Below are 16,081 nucleotides of genomic sequence, written 5' to 3' on the forward strand. Positions count from 1 at the left end.
TTAGTCTTGTAACAGACTAGGGCTGGAGTCTTGAAAGTGGACTAGTTCTGTGAAGGAGAAAATATGGGCTTGTACAGCTAACCATGGTTTCAGATACAGAACTCAGGGAAGTAGACTTCCGTATGCCATAAATTTCCCCTTCCTATTGTAGTCCCATTGCACTGAAAGCTTTTCTCTAGGAGTGCCCCCCTTTTTAAAACTATTAGGTAAACTTTCTAGTTATGAAAGTCATTTCTAGTTATTTCAACCTTCACACGTCAACCAATACACTTAAATTCTGTTAAGCTGAACACCAAGAAAAGTTGTCGGTTTTCACATTTATTGTAATGGAATGTTCTTTGCAATGCTTTAGCTATGGCCACTTAAATGTCAACATTGTTAACAATACTGTCTCTAAATTAGATATCTACCAGAAAGCTCTTTTAGTTGGAAGACTTTGCATGTTATAATGCTTCCTATATTTGAATGTATTATTAATAAGAGGTAGCCAGCTTCCAAAGTATACGTGCTTCTGGCCTCAGAAAGATATTTCCATTATTTTCATCATCCAGATTTAAATTCAGCTTTGTACTTAAAAACCTTATGATTAATTAGGAAAATAGTGAACACATCCAAAAAGAATTTGAGGATTTTAGTATTTAAAATGTCTTACCTCAATCTTGGAATTGATTTTAAAGATTTATTTATTTGGGGGACGGGGAGAGCGCACACGCACATGAACAGAAGGGGCAGAGGGAAAGGAAGAGAGAATCTCAAACACATTCCACGCAGAGCGTGGAGATCCATATGGGGCTCTACATAGGGCTCCATCTCATGACCCTGAGATCACCACCTGAGCTAAAACCAAGAGTTGGAGCCTTAACTGACCCCACTACCTGGGCACCCTGATCTTGGAATTGATTTTAATAAAAACACAATTTGAGACAATTGTCTATATTAAAAACAGCGATTTCCAGCTGTCTTGTCAGTTTAGTAAGGGATCAGGATTTTTCCTTCCCCTGCAAAAACAGAGCTCTGGGTATGTGGCTTTTCCCAAACTCTGTGATCCTGTTGTATCTCTTTCTTATGAAACCCACTTTAGAAAGTTATGTGTGAAGATTTGGGGGCCATGTGTCTGAGTGATGGAAGATAATTGAGAATATGGTCTCCTTTCTCCCTTCAGCCTTACACAAGTCACTCACATTTGAACTCCCATGGTCATCTCCATTAGTCTTCCTCTTTTCCTCTCAGTGCTTCCTCCAGGTAGATTCTCAGATCACGGCCCAGCAGACTTCCTATCAGTAAGGGTGTTCCCCTTTCAGACCTCCAAAACCTACCTGATAGTAGAAACTTCTTCTGAGCCTAACTACTGAACTTCTTTAAAAACATAACACAATATATCACAATACAAAAAAAAAACAAAAAACAAAAAACAAAAAACCCTTTACCTGTCTTTGTCATCAACCTAGGAGAAAGGTCCAAGGGAAATTTATCTGTGCTGTCAAAGTCATATGAGTCTTTGAAATTATGATTGTTTGAAATCACGTGCCTTCTCTGATAGAAGGAAGTTCACATTTATAGTTTCTGGTATTATTGTTATCTCAATAGCAATATTATAGTAAAAATGTGCACATGTAAAACCTAATACATTTGAGTTGTTCAGGTATTAAATCAAGATAGGATTTCTTTCCAACACTCATACAAGCATGCACACCAAGTAGCAACTAATCCAAGTTTTAGGAACTCAGTAAGGATTTATTTCCCAAATAAAGATAATCAGTGGTTGCCAATTTTCTTCCTTTTTACATGGTGGACAGACTTTAAGATACATAATCGAAAGAGAATCTCTAGTTATTTCAAGTTTACATACAACAAAATCCTATATCTCTACTATCTAAATATCTATTTCTGCAGATCTATATTTCTGCAGATCTATATTTATTTGCAGCTATAACTAAATACATACATGTTACAAAATATAAAAATATAAAAAAATATGTTTTTTTATGTTGTATCCATAGCACATAGCACTGATTTTATCCCCTCAGTTTTCCCAATGTTCAGGCAGCAACATAGTTTAAGGATTAATTATGGTTTTCTTAATATGAAAACTGAAAATTCAACTGAAATTTAGAATTACATCCAGAGTCCTCATTGATGCCTCTTTGCTAATTATGGTAAAATGTAAATTGCAAGATAACGACTGAATATTTCATTCTGTCATGTTTCACATCGCCTCAAGAGTACATGTGCCGAGTTGGTATAAGAATGTTGATAAATAAGTGCCAAGGATCAGCCAATAGCTTGTCCAGCTGCTAATGTAAAGCATCTGCTCAGTTGCAAAACTCTCCTTCCTGGAGGTGAAGACGCACCCGCAGCCCAGTCAGGAGAAATTTCTGCAGCAGCAGCAGCAGCCACCGCCAGACCCAGGCAGCAGGAGGACACCGCCGGGAGGGCCTCACTCTTCCATTAGAACTGCTTTGGATCTCATCCAAAAATGAATACAAGTGATCAATATTGCCCTAAACAATTATTGTTAACAATAACATTGTAAGAAGTTTTCAATCTAAAAATGACACGTAGGGTATGTATCTGCATTCTTATTCTCCTCAAGCATTCTCATTTGCCACCGGCCTCAACAATGAAGAAATGGAGATTGCTCAGTACACCACCACTCATCCACCGGGCCCAAGAAGAAGTTGCCAGATTCAGTCCCAAATTGAATTTATAGAACGATTTTTCTCGAGTACCTGCTTGATTACTTGAGATTGCACCCATGTGAGATGACGCTCATGACTTAAGTCCTTTCCTTTCACTTTAACTTGAGAACCTCTGCAGGAATTTTTGCTAGACCCAGAAGGTTTGTGACTTTTCAGCACAGTGCCATAGAATGTCTTCTCCACCTATAATAATTACTGTTATTTTCAAGCTATTGTAAATTGAGCACAGCATCATTTATTCGAGAAAGCTCTCCTGGCTTGTGTCACGTTAGCCCATTGTTCTCTCTGGCAGGTAAGACTAATCCCATAGCTTTTAAACTTCAAGCCTAAAAGAGGAAAGCAGCACGGCCGGCCATAGCCAAGACACAAATGAATATAGTTCATCTGACTCCAAGGCAACCCATGTTGCCTTTAGAATAGTCCAAGTCACGAATGCTACCTTGTGTTCCTGGGCTTCCCTTCTATTTAGGGTAACTTCTAATTTCGCACACTAACACTGTGCCAAAATCCAGCCTGTGGCTGGACCCTCTGACACAATCGTCGAAAAGTTGCAATTATCGCTTAGTTAGGTGCCTGCTGCACTAGATGGACATGAGTCACTTTTGTCCTTTTCTTTCTTTCATTCTTTTTTTTTTTTTTTTTTTTTTTTTGTCACGAGGCTCCTGTCCTTTAGATTTCTTTTCTCTGTGTAAAGGGCAAAGTCTCTCTAGGCTGTTCCCACAGTGCCCTCGGTCCAATAGGTTACAAAGGTACTAACGTTAAAAACAAAACAAAACAAAACACAAGTGGTACCCTTGGGAAAATCCGTTTCTTCTGAGGTTGTCCCTGTTCCAATGAATGAAGACTTCTTTGAGGTTACAAATATGTTTAGCAACATCTCTGTACAAATGATTACAGGTTGTTTCATTCAGAGTCCAAGGAGAAAGCCCTCCTATCCTGGATATGCATGAGGTGATGAATACACTCTTTTGGAACAAGGAAGCTTTATTTAAAAGACTCTTTGTATTCTGCTGAGTACCCTAATGAGCCGTCCAGGGTGGTGCATCCGTGTGGGAGCAATCAGAGAAGGCCCCTACTCTCTCTTCATTAGTCCTGCTCTCCTTTGTTGGTGACTCACAGTACTCATCATTCCGCTGACCAAATAGAAGGAAAAAAGTGACTTTCATTTTATGGCCCAAACCACCAAAACCATCAGCTTTTATATGTGGCAAACACTGGACCTAAGAGCCTGTGTGTCCATGAGAGAATCTCTCCTGGTAGGGATTTTGCTACTTCAAAAAGGGATGCAGAAAATATCCATCTGGAAAGCTTGAGGGACATGCTCGTCTGTTAAGTTCGTCATGTTTAATGATCCTCACGCCACCGGTGAATCTGTTTAGGTACAGTTGGTCAGAACGGACCCATGCAAATAACATGAATACTTAAGACAATTATCTAGATAACTTGGGCCCCCGACGCTTATTTCAATAGCAAGTGCTTCGAGCTTGCACCGTTCAGATAATGCCTCAATTCTTCATTTCATATAACATTTGTATATTTGTCTTTAATGGGAATATTTTCTTATCCTAATGGTCCTGGCCTTAAATTCACACTGCAATTTTATGTGAGACATAATCTATAATCACACACCTATACATTTATAATAGTTTAGTAACATAGAACCGGTGGAGAAAAAAAAATCCACAATTAAATCAATTTCTAGATAAAGGTGAAAAAACTTTTTTGCTTAACATATGCAGATACTTAAGGTGAGATGTGAGATTTTTTTACACACTTGATTCATGTTGATTATTGCCTGGAGTCTCCATTTGCCTTTTTTGTGTGTAATTATAACCTAAACTATACACTGGCACCGTATTCTCAGAGCTGCATCTACGGAGATCCAAGAAGTATGTATCTTAGGCCACATGAGTACAGATAATGCATTCTTGTAGAGTGTCATTCGTCCCCAAATATCATGGAACACCTCCTGGTCCATCTGATTACAAGAAAAAGAAGTAAGCGTGTCACACTGTCTCTTTCAGCTGGTAGCTGTGGGTGTAGGCAATTCCAGGCACAGAATATCCTTAGTCCTCGTACATAATTCTACTCTTGGAACTGAGAAGCTCGGTGACTTTGTATGACACTTGACCGTCCCTTCATTTTTTTGCCCACCTTACCGAGGTAATACTTTTCCTTTTAAGTGACAGGCTGGAAACTTGCGGCAGAGAGTATAAATGAATGAGAAAAGTTGTGTGCCTATAAACCCCCAAACTCAAAACACAATTCTCAAGCTTCTTGAGAAAGAAAACTACAATTCTCCTCTCAAAATTAGTCCGTTGGTGGGAATTGCAGGATGTTTTATAATACATACCTACAACCTGTACTTTCTGAGGCCAGAAGACAGAAGCGTGTTTCCTCCAGTCCATTGGCAGCCCCTCGAATTTTGGCGCTCCATTCTGTTTGTTTTTATCTGAAACCTCAGTTATAATGAACCCGTCATGAGTGAGGGTGGAATGCCACTACCTGAACGCAAAGCAGTTTGCCTGGAGTTCATTTGCAGGAGGATATTTTGAAAGATCAAATATTACAGGCAGCTGCCACCTTCGGTAGTGGTTCTTAGTTACCATGCGTCCACTGTATAAAATTTGAGCTGGTGATTTAAATCGCTATACTTAAAAAAGGCAGCTCCCAGAGCAAAGGCATACAGTAGATAGAGATGGAAGCAATACCAAAATAGGCCAGGAAAGTCAACTCCTGTTGTGTATTCCTGTGCTTGTGACCAAGGTGCTAATTACACTAACGACAAGAATTAACAGGGAGAAAAATAGGAGATTCAGGGCTCTGAGTGACACCTAATTGTATTTACACAGATAAAGAGAGACTAGATGGGAGAAGAAAAGAAACAATGGGGGAAAAGTTCTCCATTTAGTCTTCGTAATTAGTTAAGAAACATTTAAATTAAAAAACACAATCCGAGTAATGCCGCTTATGTGGCATATATCACATTTTAAATTAATTCTTGAAATAGTTACTCGTGTCCTACTTTATTTCAATTTTGATAAATTAGCTTACAGTCACTTTTTGATGGGTGTCCCATAAAGTAAAAATTAGTATCTCATCTGCCATTAACTACTCTTCTTGTAGCAAAATAATGTTAATATATGTAACAGAGAAGATTTAAAATAGATATTGAAAGTTGATCCTATTAATTTATAGGTTTAACAATGGCATCAGAAGGGAAGAAAGGAGGAATAAAGTTTTATTAGCTTCCTTGCATAGACCTGTAGTAGAGAAACCCCTTGATTGTCCATGTTTGATATAAAAGTGGTCACTTGGCGTTCATTATTCTTCATTGATAGGATATAATCGTCAGCTCTGGTATTTTGGAGTTCAGAGAAAAGGTCTGAGATTATAGGACTGCCTTTAAATGGCTAGCTTTTGTACTAGAATTATATAAAAATTTGCAATCTGCTGATTACGCTATTAGGGAGCTGCAGCCTCATTGACCCGATGTCATAGTTACCTTTGGAATCCTTAATGTCTCAAGGCAGACTGTTACATGATCAAGGGTTGTACTTCTAAAAATTCTCTAATTTGATTTTGTCTGGATATCTCTGTGTGCGCACGTGTGCGTGTGCATGCGTGCATTTAATTTTGAGCAACTAGAAAAAATAACTTTTGTTTGACCCACTTTTAAAAGCCGTGATCGTTCAGCTTAGTGAATCCCATGACTTGTTTTGTGTTTATTTTGTATGCTTTTCCATCAAAAGTCGCCACTAAACCAAGCATGGATAACAGTTACAGGGGACCAGTTATAAGCTAAATAGTGGTCATGTGTAAAGCTTAGACAAACGATCTAGGCACAATAAAGTGACTTGAAGAAGTAGCTGGAAGAATCACCAGTTTTATTTCTAAGTTTTCTAGTCTTTGTGCCTAGAGGAAAGTATTACACCTGGAGTATCAAAGCACATTTGTGTTAAATTGATGAAAAGTAAATCCAAAATGTTTCTTTTGACTTACAATTGTGTCATCAATGCATGCACGTTCGTGAGTACATTCTTTTAAAAAATATTTCTCTAAGGACTGCTTAATTACCTCTTACTCTAGCCTCCCGTCCCCCCCCCCCGTTTTTGCATTAATTTGTCCATCCTAACAATACCAGTATTTTTAATCATATATATTTAACCTACTCAGCCTTTTGTGAAGGACATATTTATGCCTCAGAAAACCAAAACGATTCCACTTTGTTCTGACAGAACAACTTCCATTTCATTCAAGTGCCTCTTTTTAGGTGATATTCTTAGCAAGGGATTTTATTTACTAAATGACATTTCTGCTAACCTGGAAAGGAAGATATCCATTCTTCAAATACTGTCATTACCCAGCTTTAAAAAGACTTGATTGTACCATGTTAGGGAAACAGTGTCAGATTTTCCATCAAACTTTCTCCCCCTGTAATAACGGAGCATAAAAATGAACTTCGAGTGATGAAATGACTACAAAGCAAATTAATGCAATCAAGTCTTTAGTAACAACTCTGTCCATATCTGTTAAATATTTTCAAACTATTCTAAAAAAACACACCCAGAAGGCAAACTAACAGTGAATAGAAACAAAATGGTCAGCAGCGTGTGTCGCATGTTATTTGAATGGAAAGTAATTTATCGCGTCTGAAATAAAAGCTGTTTATTCTTGTGTTTCACTGTCTGTAACAATCTTTACCATTTATCTGTGAAAAAGTGAGAAACTGTACCGTTATTAGCATATGAATACTTGACACATCAAATTGGCTGTACAATAACAGAAGGACATTTGCTATTGGTGTATGCACACAGACAAAGCAGCCATTTTGAAAAAAAATGAAATGGTGTGGGTGGCTTAACCCTTTCCTCAGCTGAGCTTTCCCACTCCTGATTTTGACCGGAACAGTTAGGCATTTAGAATCAGAATATTTTTATGACCAAAAAAAAAAAAAAAAAGTAATCAGGGTCCATTATGCTCATGATAATTATATAGATGCATTTGCTCTACTAGAAAAAAATAGCAGCAGAATGACAATAAAGGAGTTTGTGTGTGTGTGTGTGTGTGTGTGTGTGTGTACATGCATGCACCGGGTGGGGGCAGGGAGTGGAGTCTGGCAGTGTATAGCGGGTACAGAAATGAAACAATGCCTACGTACAGTTTTATTTCATGGCAACAACATAGTGGTCCTTGGGTCAGATGTGTGAAACTATTTCTCAAAGAAGCTGCATACATAATTGAGGCCCTCCGAAGGGTTCCCAGTTGAAGTTGCCAGGCTACATTCATTTCAAAAGCAGAGCCATTTGTTATCAAATTTAAATTAACTCTGTGCACACTGAACTTGAATTTCAGAGCCCTGCTTACTTTACAATTCTCAAAATAGTTGAGAAAGGAGAAAACATGTATCTGGGAAATAGAAATAAGATAGTCCCCACAAGGAGCTGCGGTGGTTCTCGTGGAGGCCTGCGGTGTAACAGTCTTTCGCAGATTAAATTGAGAAAGATCTATTTGGAATGACGAGAAACAAACCTGTATTTTCCCCTGGAATTTTTTTGTAGGTCCAGATTTATTGCAAAATCTTTTCATCTGCACATCTGTATTTCAGCTAGGTTTTTTGTTTTTTTTTTTTAAACCTCCGTTAGGGAACTAACTGCATTCCCTCCTCCCGCCCCCCGGATTAATTATTCTTTGCTGTGAGACTTAGAGTAAGATAATTTAGAAAACTGTACAATACTCAGACCCTTTTAATTTAATATTGTCAGCTTCCACTCCTGGCTGTAATGGAATACAGTTATTTTTCCTCATCTGCATGGCTTTATGCATATTTTAAAGAAAGTTTACGAAACTCACGAGTTAAGTTTTTGGGTGACTTTTCATTATTGATACATTCATTCAAACAAAAAAATTAAAGAAGCCTACTGGAATGTGTAAAATGTCCTGCTTTGAGATCTTTCTACAACTACATAGAGGAGAAACTTTCCCCCCAAACAATGTGCTCATGGTTATTCACAGGATGCACACCGACATAATAGCATATTATTCTGTGTCTGGTAAAAGTATTTAAAGTTGAAGCTATCTGGATTAACAAATTTTTTTCCTGTCACATATGAGCTAGAAAAATTAATCATGGGACAGACTTTTCTTTCCTGCCAAGTTTAATACACAGAACTAAACAGTCCATTCCGAATAATCCATGTATTTTTCCCTCTCGTTTGAAATACAAATGTAAAGGTTTTAATCGCCATTACTTCATCCTTATAAGACACTCATTTGCTATAATCAAGCACCCTGTTTTCACTGTTATAATGAAATTTTAACTTTTTAGGTTGGATGCATAGTAAACTTTGCTTTCAAGGAAACAACAAACAAACAAAAAATAAAGCTAACCACAAAAATGAAATTTCATTAAAGGCTGTGATGTTAAATGTAATCTTCCAAACACCTGCTGAAAGACCTGCATAAACATAAAGAACACTTATTATTCTCCTCATAAATAATAGTACTTGTGAAGTACTATTATGGCCATAGAAAACAGAAACTGATCGTTCTAATGACAATTTCTGTTAATGATGTAAGAATAACTGATACGCAATGTCAAAGTAGAGAAGAAAGGGCATTATGCAATTTTAAATTCCTCTAAAGATTATTGAATAAACACATACAAAAAGTGGATATTAGTCTAACATCTTTCCTTCCACTAATATATGTTACTTTAAAACCACAAACCATTTGCTTATTTAACGTTCTCTGCAGCTGCAATACTACAAGGTTAGTATGTCCTACCAAGTGCTCTTTGAGAATCTTGTTTACTTACTGGTGGTAGTGATGTTCTATACTTGTGTATCCATGACAACATAGCAACATAGCAGAACAGTACTAAATTTTTTTCTTTCTTTACTTTTTTTTTTTTGCAACTGCAAAATGAGATTAAAAGTAAGAAAGAAGCTAAATTTTATGAGATAGCAAAAGCTTTTCAAAAGTTGAAACATAAACTTTATGGGAACACATCAGAGTTGCTTGTGTTGACACATTTCTATTATTGTAAAGCTTTATCTTATATATCTTAGCCCACCCATTGACTATAATAGTACCAGATGGTAGAAAAATCAGAGTAGATAAAACTTTGCAAATTCTCATAGATTTTTTTCGTAATACAGGTAATGTGATTTGCCTGAGTCAAGATCGAAAAATGAACAAAATCAACTTTATATCCGGACTCATATTAGTCTCTTGTCCTTTTTGAATGCTTCAAATTATTTTTCTTATGCAAAATTCTTTTAAGTGAAACTGTTCTCTCCCCAGGAGACTATCAATATGTTTGTTTATTAACATTTAGAAGCTATTTACTACCAATAGTTAGCACCATTGATATATTAGGTTTTTATTAGACTATTTTAATTAATATGCAGAACAGAAACTTTTGAAAAATAAGGTATACATTTTCTTTTCTCAGCCTTGTTTTTTGTTTTGCTTGTTGAAAGGGTAAGTTTTTATTATTTTGCAAAATTATCTTAAAATTTAAAATCATTTCAGTGAATTTGAAGTACTATGTAGATAACCGCTCTTTTTTGGTGGCTAGAATTAGTCACTGGGTCTAATAGGATTATATTGCATTTGAGGTTCTATTTTGCACTTTTTCAAAATATGCTAACTTTTCTAAGTTTGAAATTAAAATTTAAATTCAAGTGGTTATTAATGTTGTTTCATTTGATAATCTTAACATGCATCAAAGGAATAAACTTGGAGATGACTACATATCAAAATATCTCAAGTCTAAAGGCTCATCTATTTGGTACTCTCGTTATTTTGACACTCAGGGTTTTTGGAAATTACCCGGTAGTGGAAACCACTGTGATGTGACTGGAAATTTTCTCATCAACATTCACTACAAAAGAAATTAAGTTTAAAAGCACAGTGAAAAATAATTCTCTTTCCCTTCCCCTTTCTTTTCTTTCTCTCACTCGCTTTCTCCCCATCTTTTACTTCTTTCTCAATCTGTTTCCTGCTTGTTTCTCTCTTCTGAGTCTCTTAAGCTAAGCCAATCAACTCACATGCATCATGCTCTGGAGAAACTGTGGCACACATATGGCAGTGAACTGGTTTGGTAAACATATGTCTTCACGGGCATTGGATGTCTTGCCAGGAATGAGATATTCCATTTTGGGAAATGAGGGTGGGAAATGCTTAACCACCTACAGATGTTTTGCAGCAAAAGCTAAAGAATTGCAGTCAAAGAGCTGCAAAATGTGTAATTTGGAATTTTTCCAGGTTTCTTTTTTTTAATAAGAAAAAAGTTAACAGCTTTCCTATTCATCTCTTTTGAGAAAATTTACAGTCGTTTCCCAGTTCTGCCCCATTCTGAAGAAAGGACAAAAGACTGAAACCGAAGCTGTCCATCTGCTCCATAACAGTAATGTTATAATGGGTGCTGTCCATTTTTATGCTATTGCTCATGTGTGCCCAGGGGACTGGAACTATTTAATTCACTGATTTCACAGCTCTGTTGTGTGTCACAAAAGGTTAAAAAAAATCCAACACACTTTTTAGCACCCTGTTTACAAGGACTCCCTGTAAATCTAACTGAAGTAACAGATTCCCACCCTGCCCCCCATGTTAGCCCCCCTATTTTTCCTTCTAATTTAGTGCATTCAGATAACAGGTAATAGATGGAACTCACACCATTAACTTGTCCTTTACAAAAAGTGGATATTGCAAATCTGCTGTGAATGTTACTTTCAAATGCTCACAAATTCCAGAAGTAGATTTGAAAAGAAAGATGTTTGCCTTTAAGATCTTAGGATTAAACAACTCTGTTTTCCCAGAAGTCCAAGAATTAATGCTCTAGATTAGCAGAGAGTTAATGAAAACCTGCAGAGGAAGACTGACGACTTCTATTCCTCTCCACTGGGCAGGAGGCTGAGCAGTCCCACACACAGCTGGTGTGCGCTGGTGTTTTGCCAAGGCCGTAATGAATCTTGTGCACTCCAGGGCATTTTCCTGGAGAGACAGAGGTGGCCAGGCAATATCCACTTGGGTCCATTCGATGGTCTTCTCAGAGCAGTGGTGTTGAGTGTTAAAACTGGCACTTAGACGTTTATTACCAAAGAGAGAACATGGAGAGGAAGTTAAGGATGTCTCTACCTATCCCCACCAAAGAGCCTCAATGAGAATGCTTCAAGAATATCATATCCTTCCTGCAGCCCATTCGTGAGAATATGTTTCTCTAATATTTTTGATAGTTAAAATATTAATCATGGATAATGTACTGTCTAGGTGCAGTTGTCACTTTCATTTTTATATCATTAACTCAACTCACTTTCAACTGTGCTAACTATGAAGGTACTAATATATATTCTTTTGAAAACTAGTTTGTGGGTGAACAAGTGAGCAGTTGGGCCCTCCTAGTATGCCATTTAAAAATATGTAGGCAAAAATCAAATTTCTTCATTTATTTTTTCAGTAACAATAGCAAAGATTTATTTTGTGTTTGTGTTCATAAGTCACACGAAACTTTTGGATGATGCAGGCATCTGAAATTATAAATTAGAAATGCTCTCTGACATTAGAGAAATAAGATCGTATGTTTGTTAACACTTTGCAAATTCAATTTGTTCATTCCTTCATTCATTTATATATTCACTCAAACTTTTTTTGAGAATCTACTGTGTATTAAGCACTGATTCTGAGAGATGTTAAAAGGGGTATCTCAATAGATGGGTTCTGTTATTAAATAGGTGTAGGAAACACTGCCTACTATATTTTCCTTCTTTGAGCTGAAATAGGCATCTTCATGTATCAGGAAGGCCTATTCCATTCTATTGGATCGGAGAAATCCAGTATTTTATTCATATTTTCTTATAATGGTTGTTTGTTCCATACGAGTCATCTTTCCAAAACAAAACAAAATGAAACAAAGTAGAAACACCTGAGTCCTAGAGTACGAAGTTTGGCAATCATCAGTATTGTATAGTCAAAAGAGGGTCAGTTAAGACTATTCTTGTTGCATTCATTTCTACTGGTAATTCTAGCAGACGTGTTAACTAGACTGATGTTAAAGGGAAACCAAGAACATTATGCTCTGGAACACGGATTCCTTAAGGAATCAAAGTTCTGGCTTGCCGATTTAGAACCCTAGAATCCTAGAACTACTGGGCACATTGTGGGAAAGAACAGTGTAAATGACTAAACTGATTTTCACATATAAGTAATTTTATCAGCTGATTCAACCAGGTAGATGAAGGTGGAATCATCTCCTGAAAAAAATTGTTATGTTTTCTGCTAAGGTGTATTCTTTCAACAACACAGTAAATCCCTCTTAAAAGTGAAGGGATGTGTTAAATTTTTAGAATGTGAAATATAGGCAATGAATAAAACGAATCCTAAATAGGTCTAGTCAATATGTCTAGATACAGGCTAAGATAATAGTATACTTCCAGGATTTTATTTTTAAATTTGAAAGTTTTGTTTTTACTCTATAATAGCTAATATTATAATGCAATATATCTTCTTCGTGGATAGCTACTTTTTCTGGACCCCACAAATGAGTGCTCAGGATAAGTGACAGTTCGGGCTGTCAATTCAATTTATGATGCTATGCTGAAAGGAAATTAAAATATGTATTTAATAGAACATGACAGTAACAATGATATTCTACAGATCTATGCCATTTATGAAGAAAGAGGGATCCAACTAGAGAAGTTTATGAATCTCCAAAAAAATAAAAAAAAGGATCTCATCAGAGAAGTACTACTATTGTCTTTCTGATATTCTCCTGAAAGTGAGACACATTCACCAATTTTCCAAAGGCAATTTCTTTTCACTTCAAATAAATCTTCCTTATAGGCAATATAAATAGAATTAAACTAGTTTATAATGTTTCCATTTGTTTTCCTGCAGAATAAACTCATTACAGTTAGTCTATTAGAAAATGATATTAAAGGATTTAATTGCCTGTGCATATTAAATATGCTTAAAATTTGTGAAAATAAACATTTTGAAACTGAATAAATATTCTGCAATAATATAAATGTGAATGTGGATTTAATATAAATCCATAAGTTGGTGTGGATACACAGCACTATAATATACAGTCTGTAACTCTATGAAGCATATGGAAATTCTAGAGTATAGAATCTAGACCAAACAAGGGCAAAAATCCATTCTGGGTAAGGCATATGGGATTGCTAATAGATTATAAATGGCAAGTTAGTTTATTTAGACAATATCTTTGTATAAAATATCACATTTATGATAATGAGAGGAAATTTACAACGGGCATGGTATTCTGTTGGCCTGTACACTCATCCCCAAGAGAGAATGTGTATTTGAACATATGTCCTCATACTTTTAGCATAACGTGTATCAAACTTGCCTGGCTGAAGGGTGCCAATTATTAGAAGTTTATGTGAAATGAAGAACTGACTTGACAATGTAGCACTAATTAGGAATATCAACAAAACTAACAATTAACTAAACTTAAGCCCCACAGTCCTGGAGTTGCTGAGAAACCTACCTTTGCTTTAGTTCTGGTTTCTCAAAAGCTTCTGGGAGGATCCATTCAGGTTTTAGATTTAATGGCCAGGCAAACAGTAGGAAGGAAGACCTGAAACCATTTCCAAAGTCAGGTAAGGACTTTTATACAAACCTTGTGTTTATTCTCACACAACATCCACACAGGACTGTTTAATACATCTCTTAGAATGGAACAAATTGCCAGAATGAAATGAGTCCAATTCAGAAAAATAAATCCGGGCTTAACTTTACAAGGTAATTTTTTTCAAAACAGGTTTCTTCAGTTCGAGTGGAAAAATGAGTTATTAGTTGAATTAGACTTTTCTATGTGTTGTGTACTAGAGGACAAAAGTTGAAGGAAGAAACCTTGAAAAATATATACTTGGGAAAATTTTGGACTACAAATACAAATAGGTAATCTTTTTTTCTAGTAAAACATTAAACCACAGAGACATAAAACTTTGAAAATGTGTTTTTTAAAAAGCCATTATTTTTTTCTCTCTTCAGTTATTCTTTTTTTTTTTAAAGGTTTATTTATTTGCAGTGAGGGCAGCAGAAAAGGGAGAGAGAGTCTTAAGCAGACTCAACGCTGTGTTCAGGAGCCTGCGGGGGAGGGGGACACTCCATACCATGACCCTGAGATGGGGACCTGAGCTGAAACCAAACCTAATCTGCTTTTTTTTTTAACCTCTAGTCTAATTTAAAAGACAGAAATTTCTGTTACATAAGAGGTGCTGGATCTTGTGTTTCTTCGATTATATATTACTGGATACATTTTGTGCATATTATCCCATTTTTCCTATATGTCATTTCTCTGCATAGAACACCTGGATTCTACTTGAGGCTACTTTAGTAGAACTGCAAAGATGCTGCAAAGCATTCTGTGGGGGGCTTTTTACTTCATGTTGATAGTGGTTTAGCCATAGCCCTTCTCAAGATGGCATGGTCTTTGAAAACAGAAATTGTGCTTTGTTCATTTCTGATTTTCTAATAATTCATATGGCACATGGAACATAACAGATGCTCAGTAAATATTATCTCAATAAATCAAAGCGATTTAACAAAGCTTATGGAGTACTTCATTTAAACCTGGATGAGAGGCTCTAATGGCCTGTGCTTTAATGCTGTGCTGTCCATTTGAAATTTCTGCGATGATGAAAAAACTCTATATCTGCTTACTGTGGGTTATGGTAACCACATGTGGCTATTAAACATTTGAAATGTAACTAGTGCAACTGAGGAATTAATTAATTTCATTAAATTTTTATTAATTCAAGTTTTAATTTAAACAGCCACAAGTGACTAGTAGCTAGATAACTTTAAAAGGTCCTCATTTTATAGTCCTTCAGCCACACCCTTCCCTGTGCCAGAGGACATCTCCACTTATATAGCTCATGTTCTTGGCTAGAGACCATACTTCAGATCCTCAGAACTCCAGAATTCCCCACTCAGACAGTTTATGCTCACTTCCAGGGCTGTACAGCCTTCTCCCGTGGTCTTCTTTGCCCAGGGAACCCTTGCTGCTGGTGTACACACCCAATGCTAAAGGAGTTCCTGGAGGGTGGCAGTTTGCTGCGAGGGACTGGGAGAGGGACAGCTGGGCGGAAGCAGCGTGACTAGGGCTTAGGCATGCATGCATGAGGCCCCTGTGCTGGAGGACAGGACAGGAAGCTGGGGATAGCGTGGAAGGGTACAGCTATCCCGAAGCATGCCATGCATGCATATTTAGCAATTTAATAATTTTATTTTAAAACATAAACAATAAATAAATTCTTAGTTCATCATAGGCAGCATGATCCAATGACCATTCCTTCATTCAGACACCAAATATTTAGGGAGCACCTTCTGTGTCTCGGGGACTCTTCCGA

The sequence above is a fragment of the Canis lupus genome, chromosome 2, assembly GCF_048164855.1.
Source record: "Canis lupus baileyi chromosome 2, mCanLup2.hap1, whole genome shotgun sequence".
Classification (NCBI taxonomy): Eukaryota; Metazoa; Chordata; class Mammalia; order Carnivora; family Canidae; genus Canis; species Canis lupus.